Source organism: Ranitomeya variabilis, chromosome 6 (genome assembly GCF_051348905.1).
Source record: "Ranitomeya variabilis isolate aRanVar5 chromosome 6, aRanVar5.hap1, whole genome shotgun sequence".
Lineage (NCBI taxonomy): Eukaryota > Metazoa > Chordata > Amphibia > Anura > Dendrobatidae > Ranitomeya > Ranitomeya variabilis.
In genome coordinates, this window is record NC_135237.1 from 287,742,201 (window position 1) to 287,758,798 (window position 16,598).

Here is a 16,598-nt window from a genome sequence, read left to right on the forward strand (position 1 = left end):
TTGGCCGCGGATCCGCAGCGGATTGGCCGCGGATCCGCACCGGATTGGCCGTGGATCCGCAGTGGATTGGCTGCTGCGAATTCGTAGCAGTTTTCCATCAGGTTTACAGTACCATGTACACCGATGGAAAACCAAATCCGCTGTGCCCATGGTGCGGAAAATTCCGTGCAGAAACGCTGCGTTGTATTTTCCGCAGCATGTCAATTCTTTGTGAGGATTCCGCAGCGTTTTACACCTGTTCCTCAATAGGAATCCGCAGGTGAAATCCGCACAATAAAACACTGGAAATCCGCTGTAAATCCGCAGGTAAAACGCAGTGCCTTTTACCTGCAGATTTGTCAAAAATCGTGCGGAAAAATCTCACACGAATCCGCAACGTGGGCACATAGCCTTAGGGTTAGGGTTGGAATTAGGGCTAGGGTTGGAAATAGGGTTAAGATTAGGCTTGTGGTTAGGGTTACGGATAGGGTTAGGGGTGTGTTGGGGTTACAGTTGTGGTTAGGGTTGGGATTAGGGTTAGGGTTGGGATTAGGGTTAGGATTAGGGTTAGGGTTGGAATTAGGGTTACGGGTGTGTTGGGGTTAGGGTTGTGGTTAGGGGTGTGTTGGGGTTAGGGTTGTGATTAGGGTTATGGCTACCGTTGGGATTAGGATTAGGGGTGTGTTGGGGTTAGTGTTGAAGTTAGAATTGAGGGGTTTCCACTGTTTAGGCACATCAGGGGTCTCCAAACGCAACATGGCGCCACCATTGATTCCAGCCAATCTTGCGTTCAAAAAGTCAAATGGTGCTCCCTCCCTTCCAAGCCCCGACGTGCTCCCAAACAGTGGTTTACCCCCACATTTGGGGTACCAGCGTACTCAGGACAAACTGGGCAACAACAGTTGGGGTCCAGTTTCTCCTGTTACCCTTGCAAAAATAAAAAATTACTTGCTAAAACATAATTTTTGAGGAAAGAACAATTATTTTTTATTTTCACGGCTCTGCGTTATTAACTTCTGTGAAGCACTTGGGGGTTGAAAGTGCTCACCACACATCTAGATAAGTTCCTTCGGGGGTCTAGTTTCCAAAATGGGGTCACTTGTGGGGTGTTTCTACTATTTAGGCACATCAGGGGCTCTGCAAATGCAACGTGATGCCCGCAGACCATTCCATCAAAGTCTGCATTTCAAATGTCACTACTTCCCTTCCGAGCCCTGACGTGTGCCCAAACAGTGGTTTACCCCCACATATGGGATATCAGCGTACTCAAAACAAACTGGGCAACAAATATTGGGGTCCAATTTCTCCTGTTACCCTTGTGAAAATAAAAAATTGCTTGCTAAAATATATTTTTTGAGGAAAGAAAAATGATTTTTTATTTTCACGGCTCTGCGTTGTAAACTTCTGTGAAGCACTTGGGGGTTGAACGTGCTCATCACACATCAAGATAAGTTCCTTGGGGGGTCTAGTTTCCAAAATGGGGTCACTTGTGGGGGGTTTCTACTGTTTAGGCATATCAGGGACTCTGCAAACGTAACATGATGCCCGCAGACCATTCCATCAAAGTCTGCATTCCAAAACATCACTACTTCCCTTCCGAGCCCCGGCATGTGCCCAAACAGTGGTTTACCCCCACATATGGGGTATCAGTGTACTCAGGAGAAACTGGACAACAACTTTTGGGGTCAAATTTCTCCTGTTACCCTTGCAAAAATAAAAAATTCTGGGCTAAAAAAATATTTTTGAGGAAAGGAAACACATTTATTATTTTCACGGCTCTGCGTTATAAACTTCTGTGAAGCACTTGGGGGTTCAAAGTGCTCACCACACATCTAGATAAGTTCCCTTTGGGGTCTAGTTTCCAAAATGGAGTCACTTGTTGGGAGTTCCTACTGTTTAGGCACATCAGGGGCTCTGCAAACGCAACCTGATGCCCGCAGAGCATTCCATCAAAGTCTGCATTTTAAAACGTCACTACTTCACTTCCAAACCCCGACGTGTGCCAAAACAGTGGTTTACCCCCACATATGGGGTATCAGGCCTCAGGAGAAACTGGACAACAACTTTTGGGGTCCAATTCCTCCTTTTACCCTTGGGAAAATAAAAAAATGTGGGCTAAAAAATCATTTTTGAGAAAAGAAAAATTATTTTTTATTTTCATGGCTCTGCGTTATAAACTTCTGTGAAGCACATGGGGGTTCAAAGTGCTCACCACACATCTAGATTAGTTCCTTGGGAGGTCTAGTTTCCAAAATGTGGTCACTTGTGCGGGAGCTCCAATGTTTAGGCACACAGGGGCTCTCCAAACGCGACATGGTGTCCGCTAATGATTGGAGCTAATTTTCCATTCAAAAAGCCAAATGGCGTGCCTTCCCTTCCGAGCCCTGCGGTGCGCCCAAACAGTGGTTTACCCCCACATATGGGGTATCATCGTACTCAGGACAAACTGGACAACAATATTTGGGGTCCAATTTCTCCTATTACCCTTGGGAAAATAAAAATTTCTGGGCTAAAAATCATTTTTGAGGAAAGAAAAATTATTTTTTATTTTGACGGCTCTGCGTTATAAACTTTTGTGAAGCACCTGGGGGTTATAAGTGCTCACTATGCATCTAGATAAGTTCCCTGGGGGGTCTAGTTTCCAAAATGGGGTCACTTGTAGGGGAGCTCCAATGTTTAGGCACACAGGGGCTCTCCAAACACAACATGGTGTCCGCTAACGATTGGAGCTAATTTTCCATTCAAAAAGTCAAATGGCACGCCTCCCCTTCCGAGCCTTGCCGTGCACCCAAACAGTGGTTTACCCCCACATATGAGGTATCGGTGTACTCAGGAGAAATTGCCCAACAAATTTTAGGATCCATTTTATCCTGTTGCCCATGTGAAAATGAAAAAAGTGAGGCTAAAATAAATTTTGTGTGAAAAAAAAGTACTTTTTCATTTTTACGGATCAATTTGTGAAGCACCTGAGAGTTTAAAGTGCTCACTATGCTTCTAGATAAGTTCCTTGGGGGGTCTAGTTTCCAAAATGGGGTCACTTGTGGGGGAGCTCCAATGTTTAGGCACATGGGGGGCTCTCCAAACGTGACATGGTGTCTGCTAGCGATGGAGATAATTTTTCATTCAAAAAGTCAAATGGCGCTCCTTCCCTTCCGAGCCTTACCATGTGCCCAAACAATGGTTTACCCCCACATGTGAGGTATCGGTGTACTCAGGAGAAATTGTCCAACAAATTTTAGGATCCATTTTATCCTGTTGCCCATGTGAAAATGAAAAAACTGAGGCTAAAATAATTTTTTTGTGAAAAAAAAGTACTGTTTCATTTTTACGGATCAATTTGTGAAGCACCTGGGGGTTTAAAGTGCTCACTATGCTTCTAGATAAGTTCCTTGGGGGGTCTAGTTTCCAAAATGGGGTTACTTGTGGGGGAGCTCCAATGTTTAGGCACATGGGGGCTCTCCAAACGCGACATGGTGTCCGCTAAAGATTGGAGCCAATTTTTCATTGAAAAAGTCAAATGGCGCTCCTTCCCTTCCGAGCCCTGCCGTGCACCCAAACAGTGGTTTACCCCCACATATGAGGTATCAGTGTACTCAGGACAAATTGGACAACAATGTTCGTGGTCCAGTTTCTCCTTTTACCCTTGGGAAAATAAAAAAAATTTCGCTAAAAGATCATTTTTGTGACTAAAAAGTTAAATGTTCATTTTTTACTTCCATGTTGCTTCTGCTGCTGTGAAACACCTGAAAGGTTAATAAACTTCTTGAATGTGGTTTTGAGCACCTTGAGGGGTGCAGTTTTTAGAATGGTGTCACGTTTGGGTATTTTCAGCCATATAGAACCCTCAAACTGACTTCAAATGTGAGGTGGTCCCTAAAAAAAATGGTTTTGTAAATTTTGTTGTAAAAATGAGAAATCACTGGTCAAATTTTAACCCTTATAACTTCCTAGCAAAAAAAAAATTTGATTCCAAAATTGTGCTGATGTAAAGTAGACATGTGGGAAATGTTATTTATTAACTATTTTGTGTCACATAACTCTCTGGTTTAACAGAATAAAAATTCAAAATGTGAAAATTGCGAAATTTTCAAAATTTTTGGCATATTCCCGTTTTTTTCACAAATAAACTCAGAAATTATCGACCTAAATTTACCACTAACATGAAGCCCAATATGTCATGAAAAAAACATTCTCAGAATTGCTAGGATCCGTTGAAGCGTTCCTGAGTTATTACCTCATAAAGGGACACTGGTCAGAATTGCAAAAAACGGCAAGGTCATTAAGGCCAAAATAGGCTGGGTCATGAAGGGGTTAAGTAACAAGAATTGATGTTTTTGGCATTAAAATGGGCACTGTAGGTGTTTTCCTGTCCTCCAGTCACTGCCGACTTTGCTTCCCTATTGACTTGCATTGGGTTTCGTGTTTCAGTCAGCTCCCCGACTTTTCGCAATAATAGGCCGATTTCGCGAATCCCGATTCGATCCTAAAAAAGTAAAAGTCGCTCAACTCTACTCACAAGAGCTCCTTCTCTACACTCCTTTTATCTCCTTTTCCCACAAGCGCATACAAGATTTCTCCCTCTCATCCCCCATACTCTGGAACTCTCTACCCCAACAAATCAGACTCTCGCCTACCGTGGAAAAGTTCAAAAAGAACCTGAAGACCTACCTCTTCTGACAAGTCTACAACCTGCAGTAACCACTGATAGACCAAACCGCTACACGACCAGCTCTACCCTTGCCTCAGGCCACCAGTCATATGGGTTTGTTCTATCCATACCATCTGGGGGACAGAGAGGAAGACATAACATCTAGAACATCTACAACAGTTGTGAGGACTTTACCGAGAAGCTCAGCAGGGAGGTACTACTACACACAGGCGCTAGAGGAAGGCTATTGATTTCCTCTGGGATAAGGGGACTCTGGATTTGCCTTCAGACCAACTGGACTCTGCCTACTCTGTGATCGGTACCCTGGACTGTGGATGCTGAAGCCTTCAGTAAAGGTAAAGAGACTGCAACCTTGTGTCCTCGTTATTCACTGTGCCTTACATCATCCACCATCACCACCTACACTTCTGGGAAGCCTTGGGGATACACTTCACTTGTAGGAAGGTGTAATAATTATAGGGGATAACTCAGGAGACTCTTTGCATGGAACAAGACAACTACAGGACACAGTTTTATAAGTGGTAAAGTCTATATTATCACACGGTGATTCAAACAGGTGCAGAGAGAAACTCAAGTCCACAACACTTGGTGTAAATATTAAATGCAGCTTAGCAATATATAGGAAACTTCAGAGGAAAATGCAATCAAGCAGAAAGTCTATGAAGCACAGTTATTCTTGAGGATACTTGACACGAATAAATCTTTGTCTTAGTCCAAACACAGATAGATAAGCTTATAAGGCAGTTCAAATAATATCTTAGCTCAACCAGGGAGGCCTGGTTAATAGTCTCAGGTTTTTGCAGAGCAGCAAATGCTTACATGTCCAGCAAATGCAGATGGAAGTAAATACGAGCAGCAGATGAAGGAGGATTACTGGAACTGGTGTATGCAGCAGGAACTCAGAGCAGAGTAGCAGGATCACCACACAGGTTCACAGGAGCAGGTATATAGCCAGGGAGTAATCAGAGGTCAGGAGCTGGATGCAAGGCAGAATACTCTAGCACAGAGCTGGGGTGGAGTTTTATAGCAGGAAGACACAGTGCACATGAGACCAAAGACGCCATCTTGGAAAAGGGCAGTAATGCACAAAAGGTAAAAAATGTTCAGAGTCCTGACATTACTCCCTCCTTAGGAGCGGCCTCAGGACGATCCTGGACCTGGTTTCTCAGGGAATCTCTGATGAAAACGAGAAATCTTCTGTTGGGCATTGATGTTTTCCACAGGTTCCCAAGAGTCTTCCTCAGGGGGATATCCCTGCCATCTTATCAGATATTGGAGCCGATTCCTGCGAATCCTGGAATCAATAATTTCCTCCACCACAAATTGTTCTTGCCCATCAATCACCACAGGCTACGGAGGTGGCACAACACGTCCCTGGAAGGTATTAGGAGATACAGGCTTTAGTAAAGATACATGAAAAACTGGGTGTACCTTCATAGTCCTAGGCAGCTTCAGCCGGCAGGCCACAGAGCTCACAGTACCATTGATCTTGTAAGGGCTAATGAATTTCTGTTCAAGTTTTTGTGAAGAAACGTTTAACTTCAGATTCCTAGTTGCTAACCACACGGAATCTCCAACCTTGAACATGGGTGCAGGTTTACGGAATCTATCAGCCGATCTCTTATAACGTTCTTGAGCTGTGGTCAGGGATTCCTTCAGAACCTCCAGATTTTGTCTCATCGCAGTCAGCCTTTCCTCCACTGCCGGAACCGGAAAATTAATTGGAGACCTAGGTAAAATACACGGATGATAACCCAGATTGGCAAAGAAAGGTGTAAATTTAGTGGAGGCGCTCTGAGAATTACTATATGAAATTTCGGCTAACGGCAGCAACTCCAACCAATCATCCTGGAGATGGCTGACATAGCATCTTAGATACTGTTCCAGTGTCTGGTTGGTACTCTCAGTCTGACCATTTGTCTGGGGATGGTAAGCGGAAGAGAGACAGACATTAATATTGAGTGCAGAGCAAAACCCCTTCCAGAATCTTGAAGTGAACTGTACTCCACGGTCAGAGATGATCTCATCCGGAACCCCATGCAACCGAAAGACATTCTGTATAACCAAGTTCACTGTATCTTTAGCTGAGGGGAGGCCAGTGCATGGAACAAAATGAGCAGCTTTAGTCAGGCGATCAACTACCACCATGATTGTATTCATGCCCCCCCGATGTAGGCAGCTCCACAATAAAGTCCATTGATATAGACCCCCAAGGGCGGGACGGAACAGGTAATAGTTGTAGAACACCCGTAGGTGCCACATGAGGAGTCTTGTAATGGGCACATACCTCGCAAGAGAGAACATAGTCCTTGGTATCCTTCAGGCAAGTTGGCCACCAGAAGAATCAGCTCAGGAACTCTTGTGTCTTCTGTACCCCCCTGTGACCAGCCAACTTGGAGTCATGTACCAACTTGAGGATCTGCAGACGGACGACCTCAGGGACGTAGATACGTTGATCTCTGAACCACATGCCACCCTTAAAGACAAGATTAATATCCACAGGTGGGTTGGCCAGAAATACATCACCGTCATAGGCCTCCCTGCACTCCTTCCACAAGTCCTGATCATGGATAACTGATGAAATTGGCATCAGATAGAATGGTCTTGGACGGGGCTCCAGGTACGGAATCCACAGCATGGATTCGGGATAAAGCATCAGCCTTCCCATTACGAGAACCTGGACGGTACGAGATAACAAAGTTAAATTGATTTAAAAATAAGTTCCAACGAGCCTGACGAGGAGAAAGACTTCTAGCGGATTTAAGGAACTCTAAATTGCGATGGTCAGTTAGCACTATGATCTGTTGTGCAGCTCCTTGCAGATGATGCCTCCATTCTTTGAAAGCCGCAATAATAGCCAGCAATTCCTTGTCTCCCACATCATAATTCTTCTCTGCTGAGGTTAGTCTATGGGAAAAGAAAGCACAAGGATGTAGCAGACCCTTCTCTCCAGTTCTTTGGGAGAGAATAGCCCCCAAAGCATTATCAGAAGCGTCCACCTCCACAATGAATGAAAGTGTTGGATCTGGGTGTATCAACAGCGGTGCTGATGTGAAACAGATCTTACGCCGATCAAAAGCTTCTTGAGCCTGTGATGACCACTTAAAGGGCTTTTCCTTCTTTGTCAAGGAAGTAATGGGACGGACAATATCAGAAAAATTTCGAATGAAGCGTCTGTAGAAATTTGCAAAACCAATAAAACGTTGGACCTCCTTAACGTTCTTGGGTACCGGCCAGTCAAGGATAGCCTGAATCTTACCAGATTCCATGTTCAGCCCCTGGGGAGAGATGATATAACCTAAGAACTGTATCTCAGAATGATGGAACTCGCATTTCTCCGGCTTAATATACAAATGGTTTTCTTTCAGACGTCTTAATACAGTTTTGACATGTTCTTCATGTTCCTGTAGAGAGTCAGAAAAGATTAGTATATCGTCCAAATAGATCACCACAAACTGGTCCAACAAATCTCTGAAAATGTCATTAGCAAGGTGTTGAAATGTTGCAGGGGCCTTACAAAGCCCGAAGGGCATCACAAGAGATTCAAAGTGTCCGTACCGGCATCTGAATGCTGTCTTCCACTCATCCCCTGGATGAATACGCACCAAATTATAAGCCCCACGAAGATCCAGTTTAGAGAACACCTTAGCATGGCGGACTCTTTCCAGTAATTCGGGAATCAGAGGCAAAAGGTTACGGTTTCGTACGGTTACCTTATTCTGTTCCCGATAGTCACCACAGGGTCTCAGGGTCCCATCCTTCTTTTTAAAAAAAAATATAGGTGCCCCTGCTAGTGAGGAAGAAGGACGTATGAAGTCTTTGGCCAGATTTTCATCAATATACTCCTTTAAGGCTTGAAGCTCAGGTGCCGCCAAAGGATATACGTTACCAAAAGGAATAGCTGCCCCAGAAAGCAGCTCAATGGGACAGTCATAATGCCTGTGTGGAGGAAGCTGATCTGCATTCTTCTTGTCACAGATGTCAGAGAACTTTTTATATGCTGGAGGTATAGTAAATACCTGTACATGTGGTTCCGTAGCTGTGGACTCCGGGACAGCTTCTGTTAACGCTGAGTTGCTCCTTGTTGGAAAGGTAATCTCCTTGGTCTCCCAGTTGATAATTGGGTTCTGAGAACGCAACCAAGGAATGCCTAAAATCACAGGAAAATGAGGAGAAGAAATTAGCAAGAAAGAAAGTTGCTCCCGATGATTAGGTTCCAACACAATTTCAAGGGGTACGGTCTCCTGATCCACAGGCCCAGAGATTAAAGGTGACCCATCCACTGTTTCTATGGTAATTGGAGAGGCTCTTTGCTGAATTTCAATACCATGTTCCTTGGCAAATGCGATATCCATGAAATTGCCACCTGCACCAGAGTCAATCATAGCTGCACTGGAAATCCACTATCCTGAACACAGGATCTTAACAGGGAGAGAACAGTGAGAGTTCTTTTCCTTTAGCTCCTTGGGGGGTGAAGTCATAGAAAGTGAATGGAATACAGCGTTTAAAGGCAGGCTACATTCAGAGATGTCAGATTCATCATCACAGTTGTCATACTCCCCTACTGTTGCTAGCACCTTGTTAGGCCGTTTAGGACACTTAGGACAATTGATCAAGAAGTGGTCAGACTGGCCGCAGTAGAAACATAGACTTTCACGAAGGTGATGCTCCCGGCGCTCATTGATCTCGCGCCTCTGAACGGAATCAATTTGCATGGGCACCTCCTCCACCTCCCAAGAGGTTTTACCTGCAGGCTCTTTGGAAGGAAGGGAAAAGTTAGAAATAAGGTTATAAGCAGCAAATTTCTCATGCCTACGCTCAGTAAGGCGAATGTCTATGCGCACACAATGCTGTATAAATGTCTCTAGCTGTTGGGGTGACTCTGAGCGAGCTAGTTCATCTTTTATAATACTAGACAGACCCCTTTTAAAAATATGCCATTGTGCATAACTGTCCCAATTGGTATCTACCGCCAATCTCCTGAATTCAGTGGCATACTCAATAACAGAACGTTTAGCCTGGCGTAAAGACAACAAAGCAGATTCAGCGGTTGCACGGCGATAAGGGTCATCAAACATTAATGCCATAGCGGCCAAGAAATCATCCAAGTTATTTAACCGTGGGTCACGAGACTCAATCATCGGATTCGCCCAGGCGAGCGCTCATGGGGTCAGCAGCATCATTACACACAATACTTTGGATCTATCAGTAGGAAAACGGTCAGCATGCACATCAAAATATAGCATGCATTGATTCACAAAGCCACGAAATTTGTCGCGATCACCATTAAATCTGAATGGGGCAACTTAGGTGGGCTAGCTGGTGGCGGCTGCCCAGAGGGTAAAGTCACTTGTGCAGCTATTTGCGTGCTTATGTCCTGAAAAGCCCGTCCATACTGGGACTCTATGCCAACAAGTTTGTTTTCCTGGGCTGCCATGCGGTTGCTTAAGTCCTGCAAAGTCTGTCCAAACACTTGTTGATTGAGTTCAAAGCTTCCAAACTTATTTTGCAGACCTTCCACATCTTTCTGCAGTGATCTAATTTTGGAAAACACCTGCTCTAGTCTGCTTTCTGCAGTCATTGTTCCAGCAGTCTCCTTTTTTTTATGGCTAGAGTATCCTGTAATAATTATAGGGGATAACTCAGGAAACTCTTTGCGTGGAACAAGACAACTACAGGACACAGTTTTATAAGTGGTAAAGTCTATATTATCACACGGTGATTCAAACAGGTGCAGAGAGAAACTCAAGTCCACAACACTTGGTGTAAATATTAAATGCAGCTTAGCAGTATATAGGAAACTTCAGAAGAAATTGCAATCAAGCAGAAAGTCTATGAAGCACAGTTATTCTTGAGGATACTTGACACGAATAAATCCTTGTCTTAGTCCAAACACAGATAGATAAGCTTATAAGGCAGTTCAAATAATATCTTAGCTCAACCAGGGAGGCCTGGTTAATAGTCTCAGGTTTTTGCAGAGCAGCAAACGCTTACATGTCCAGCAAATGCAGATGGAAGTAAATACGAGCAGCAGATGAAGGAGGATTACTGGAACTGGTGTATGCAGCAGGAACTCAGAGCAGAGTAGCAGGATCACCACACAGGTTCACAGGAGCAGGTATATAGCCAGGGAGTAATCAGAGGTCAGGAGCTGGATGCAAGGCAGAATACTCTAGCACAGACTGAAGGCTGGGGTGGAGTTTTATAGCAGGAAGACACAGTGCACATGAGACCAAAGACGCCATCTTGGAAAAGGGCAGTAATGCACAAAAGGTAAAAAATATTCAGAGTCCTGACAGAAGGTTAACCATCTAGCTGCCATCACATCACCCCAGTAGACCCTTAAGCAGCGTCGGTCACCCTGACCGAATACACAGGTGGCGTCACGAACATTATCCCTTTAAAGACCTTTCCCCATAAGAACTATTCCTTTTATTGGACACCCCTCAAAGGTCCACGGACCAGGTCAGGCCACCGTGACATCCCCTGAACTGAAGGACCCTGTACCGAGTACCCCATTGCCCTTACGTGGGGATGCTCCAGACACATGACCGGAGTCCTGTGAATCTATCCGCTTATCTCTAGTCCCGACTATACCAGATACACCGGACAATCCCGGATTTGGTTCTATGCCCTGCAGTCTCAGACGTATGTGAATGTCCCTCTCTGCCACCACCTCTCCAACATCTCCTCCTGCCAGGGTAGAAAAAAGTGGTAAATGGGCGTGGATTTGGGTGTGGCCAAAATTTGTACCATAGTTTGTCTCTCTTTCTGTTCTTCAAAAGTTGGGGCTAAAGGTTCCATTTTTCTTTTGGTTATATCCCTTTACAAGGCTACATAGTTTATGTCAGAAGTAGAGTTGAGCGGATTTGATCAGGTCTCTGCTTATTTGGCAAGCTGTAGTGCATACCGAATAAGCTGTAGAAGGAACCCGGATACCTGGAGCGCGCCGGCTAATCAGCTGTCCGGTGCCGCAGTTGCATGTTTCGCGTCTGTGTCACTGTCTCAGCACATGCATTGACAGCCTGTGTGTTGGGCTCTCCATGCATGTGTTATGACAGTGACACAGCCGCGACATGCAGCTGTGGAGCCGAACAACTGATCAGCTAGCATGCGCCATGTATCCGGGTTCCTGCTGCAGCTTATTCGGTAAGTGCTATAGCTTGCCGAATAAGCAGGGACCCGATCAAATTTGCTCAACTCTGGTCAGAAAGTTTCAAAATTTAGTTATTAAAATCAGGAAGGATATTACACTTGGAATCTGGAAACAAATTTTCCTAGGAAGATAGCTGGATTAATCATTATATGCAACCAATCTCTCTAAATGATAGAACCCCCTATAGGGGGGGATTCATATTACAGACCACAACTAGGCCTAGGAAACTTGTTGCGGTGAAATTGGTTATACTACAAAAAAATGCATGTAACCCAGGCCTAGTAGTAATAAAAAGAAGAGGTAAAGCATAAGTGGCCATTTCTGTGTTATAATTATATCCAGCATATTCTGCATGTAATTATTCCATTTTTTATTAATTCAAAGGATGGAAACTTTTATAATTTAAACAGTTATAATTTCAAAATAATCCCATACCAAACCGAGTGTTGCATTCCCCAGTCCCCAATGATTTGTTGATCTCAACTGTTGCTAGGCGTTTTTGCTTTGTCAGCAGTTGTAAAGTGTTTGTATTATACTCATAAGGAAGCAATTTAGTCAATTGCTCTTTCACAGAATTATGCAGTGTATTTTGTACAAGACATTAAAGGTAAAAAAGCAACACTGAATAGTAATACATATGTTCTATGTGTAGGGATCAGCAGGGTTCAGACCTTCTGACAGCATTCTCCAGCAGACATGTGTTTCCAGACAATTTCATTTGGAGCCCATATACTGGATGTGAAATACTCCATCAGTTTGGCAGAGACAAAGATAAAATGCAAATAATGACGTTTATTTCCTACAATAAATTTAGATCATTATCATCAGAAAGAATGATGTCATGCACCAGCTCAGACTATCTGGTATTACAAAGAAGAGGATTGTTCTCCCTACTTATCTTAAGCTGGCATCCAAAGCCTGATCCATCCAATGAGGAGGCTTCCAAAACTCAAAGGCACATTCCCATCATATGGGATATTACTAGGATAGCCACGCTCCCCATAGAAGTCAGTTGAGAAGGTGATCGCCCACACTTATGAATGACTTTCTAAACTCCAAGCCTTTTGTGGTTTAAGAGTAAGCATTATGGACAACTATGGCAGCACCACTATCCATTGCCATAGCATAGTATTGCAGTATATATCAATGCATTGTAGTATATATTAAAAATCATGGCCTGCTATCAAGCCACAGGGCAACCCATTGGTACCCCACGATCATGACGTGGGGGAGGGGGGGGGGCAATGGTTGCATATAATAGCTCACCCCACGGACTTTATATTTAAAATGCTGCTGTCAGAGAATGGCAACAGCATTTAATGGGTAAATAGCAACAGGCTATTAGAGACAGATGCTGGTTGTGTATCTCAGCCAGGATATGCCCTGTATGGTGTCAGTTCAGCTCCTGACCCCTCTGTATACAAGGGGACCCATCATAAAATGTACCAGTGTTGCCAATGTCAGGAATGGGTTAAAGAGGACCTAAAAGATGCATTTAGAAATGTCTCATGTAGTTTGTGATCTTTTACGTTTTAGGACTGAAGCTGGAGTCACACACAACGTATAAAAAATTGGTCTGTTTTTCACGGACGAGGATCGCACAAATGTTTCATGAACAATGATCCGTGTGCAGTGCGAGGATGCAATTTTTTTTCAAAAAAATATCTGTGTTTCATCCGTATGGCATCCGTATGACGAGATTTTCACCTATTCTGGCACTTAGCCTCTCTCTTCCCACTCCCATGTAGTGGTGGGATATGGGGTAATAAGGGGTTAATGTCACCTTGTTATTGCAAGGTGACACTAAGCCTGGTTAATAATAGAGAGGTGTCAATAAGACATCTATCCATTATTAATCCAATAGTAGGAAAGGGTTGAAAATACACACACACATTAAGAATAAAGTCTTTTAATGAAAGAAAGAAAGACACAGGTTTTTAATATTTTTATTGTACGCTAAATCCAAAGCGAAGCCATTGTTCATCTGAAAAAAAATGCAAAACAGTCATGTCCCACGATGTAAATTCATCTGAAGGGGTTAAATACATTTAAAACCAGGAGTGCTGCTAATGCAGCTGCTCTCAGCTTTAAACCTCTGGGGAATGAATGGAATGCAGGGAACAGAGCTTTGTTGACTTGCGGTGCCGTCACCGAAGCTGTGCCCCCTGATGGCATGAACTCATATGAACTGTAGCGTGGGAATTTTTCTGAATAGTTTCTCATATATTTTGCATTTTCTTTCAGATGAACGAGGGCTTCACTTTGGATTGAGCATACAATAAAGATATTAAAAACCTGTGCCTTTCTTTCTTTCATTAAAAGGCTTTATTCTTAAGGTGTGTGTATTTTTAACCCTTTCCTACTGCTGCTTTCGGCCAAGCAGGGGAGAGCGGATGACAGCTGGCTTCAGCACCACATGCAGGAGAACAGCACTTACAGTAGCGCTGTTTCTCCAGCAGCCGTCCGTGCGCGGAGGAGAGTGTACACTGTACGTGTTATTGTGTCAATAACTAGGCTAAGACACAGCAACAACAGTTCAATTGAGCCCAAAAAATGCCCCAGTTTTTAGCCCACAGATAGGTGAGGCCTGTGACGGAGATCCCTCACTATTAATTATCTGGCCTGGTTTTTTTTTACAGCAAAATTGTGTCAATAAGTAAGCTAAGACACAGCAAAAAATATTCAATCAAGCCCTGAAATGGCACAATTTTGAGCACAATGATAGGTGATCCGTGTGGCGGACAAAACATAGTGTAAAATATCTGCCCTGTAGGTAAAGATTTTTTTTAAGCCAACTGGTGTCAAGAACTTGTAAAAGTCACTCCAAAAAAATGTTACAGTACCACAAAAATGGCAGAATTGTATGCGCACTCAGATGTGATCGCTGTGAGGGCCAAACTCCTGTTTAAAATAGCTGTATTTTAGCACTGTACTACTGTATTGAAAGGATCTGGCTGTTTTCGGCATTGACAATAAGCAAATGGAGAAAAAAAAACATGTGCGGTAGTCTCCCTGCACCGTGGTGGTCCCCCGGCCATCGCTTCATATGCAATAAAGTATGCCATATACACTGCCTACCTATCACTGATATCTATATACCCCATAATTAGTCCTTAGAAGGATTCTTGGTTTAGCTGGATTTGTGGATTCAATAATGGTATACCCACACTAAATGATACCCCACCTATTCTGTTCCTAGCTCAGCAGCACCTCTTCCTACACTGGTGATTCCGGAGCTGAGTGTGACAAGCAGGGCGGTGCCAGGTCTGATATAGACCAGATGACGCTCTGCGGCCAGCTAATCACTGTAATGCCACAACCAACATGGCTGCGGCATTAAAGAGTGCCAAACATGCAGGGCAGGGACCCGAACTCTCACTGAACAATCCCGGAAATGCACGGCGCTTTCCGAGCATCGGGAACACTGTGATGCTTGGGTGAGTACCAAGCATTACTGAGCATGCACACTCATCACTACTCCTAACCAAAAGGATTTTTACGTTCTTTCCTTTTTTTTCTTCCTCTTTCTCTTCCTCTTTCTTTCTACATCCCATGCTGGAACTTATTTATTGTTTCTTTTTTGACATACTTTTGTGATGGACACTTTAAAGTTAATAACAAATCACTTGGCACTCAGAGTTTCTTTGCAAGATGAGAATGAGTATTCCGTTTATTTGTGCATCCAGTTTAAAGATTTAAACGTTTTCGGTCCATACACAAGACCTTCATCAGAAATATCTTTAACAAAACTGAAATACAGGCAGAGAATTAGATAATAATTCATAACAACATCCATATGATGCACGACCAAGAAAACAACGGAATTATAGTTATTTTTTTCACATCAAATCCATCATATGATAAAAGAAAGGTGAGCAACCGTGGCGGATAGAGCAAATCCGGGTGGCTGTTCTGTGAGTCGTGAAGATTCCAATTTCAAAGAGCTGAAAGTTATAAGTGTTGGTAAGGAAGAAAAAACACTAAAGTGGAAGGAAGTTATAGAACAGATTTTTAAGTCCTATAGAAGGACTCCACACATGACTCAGGTCAGTATGGCCTAAAAGGATACTGGGTAGAGGACTTTCCGGATGCTTGAACAAAGTGCTGTGCATACAGAGTGCCTAGTGACAACCTACAAGGAAGGTGTGACAAAATATGTTAATGATGAGAATAACTTAATCAGTATTGGATATCCAGCTGTGGAGAAAAAGTGACAGTAACCAAAGCACGCCATATGAGTTCACTGATATACGTGACATAATATGGAGAGACTAAAGGTAGTAGTAGCAAAGTAGTATGCAATGGAGATTGTACTGATGGAAAGAGAAAGAGAGATTAATAAGAACAGTAAGGTAGGATACGAGAGCCATGTGGCAACCACAAAAAGGACATCATGCTCCTCCGCCGTGAGGTATAGGACTAAAGCTAGACCGTTAATCCGTTTAGTGTGTTTGACATGTAAAAACAAGAGAGTTACCTGGAAGCAATAAACAAGGGGGGTGTGAAAGCCGAACGGCCTGAACTGGGTAAACCCGGAACGAAAATAACCCCTGGAGCGTCTAAGGGAAGAGTATATGCGTATTAACTCATACAGGTAAACAATGGAAAAAACCCCCAAGAGTAAGAATGGCGATTGGTATAAGTAGAGGTACCTCTGGGATCCTGGATGAATGCACTGGGGAGAGGCGAGAACCCGCCGTTATGGATGAAGCTGAGGAGAAAATGCATCCAGGAAAATTCCCTTAGTACCATGTACGTACATAGGCCAGCAGGGGTGAACGCTATAATACAACT

The 16,598-nt window shown here is 43.6% G+C and overlaps 1 long non-coding RNA gene across 1 annotated transcript; it reads right to left on the reverse strand.

The window, feature by feature from the left end:
• Positions 1 to 15,504: 15,504 nt before the first annotated feature.
• On the reverse strand, positions 15,505 to 16,299 carry LOC143781110 (uncharacterized). Its single transcript, XR_013216565.1, has 3 exons — positions 16,282 to 16,299; positions 15,874 to 15,936; positions 15,505 to 15,748 (listed from the first exon to the last, which is right to left on the reverse strand). It is a non-coding gene; the product is annotated as an uncharacterized LOC143781110 (long non-coding RNA).
• Positions 16,300 to 16,598: the final 299 nt, after the last annotated feature.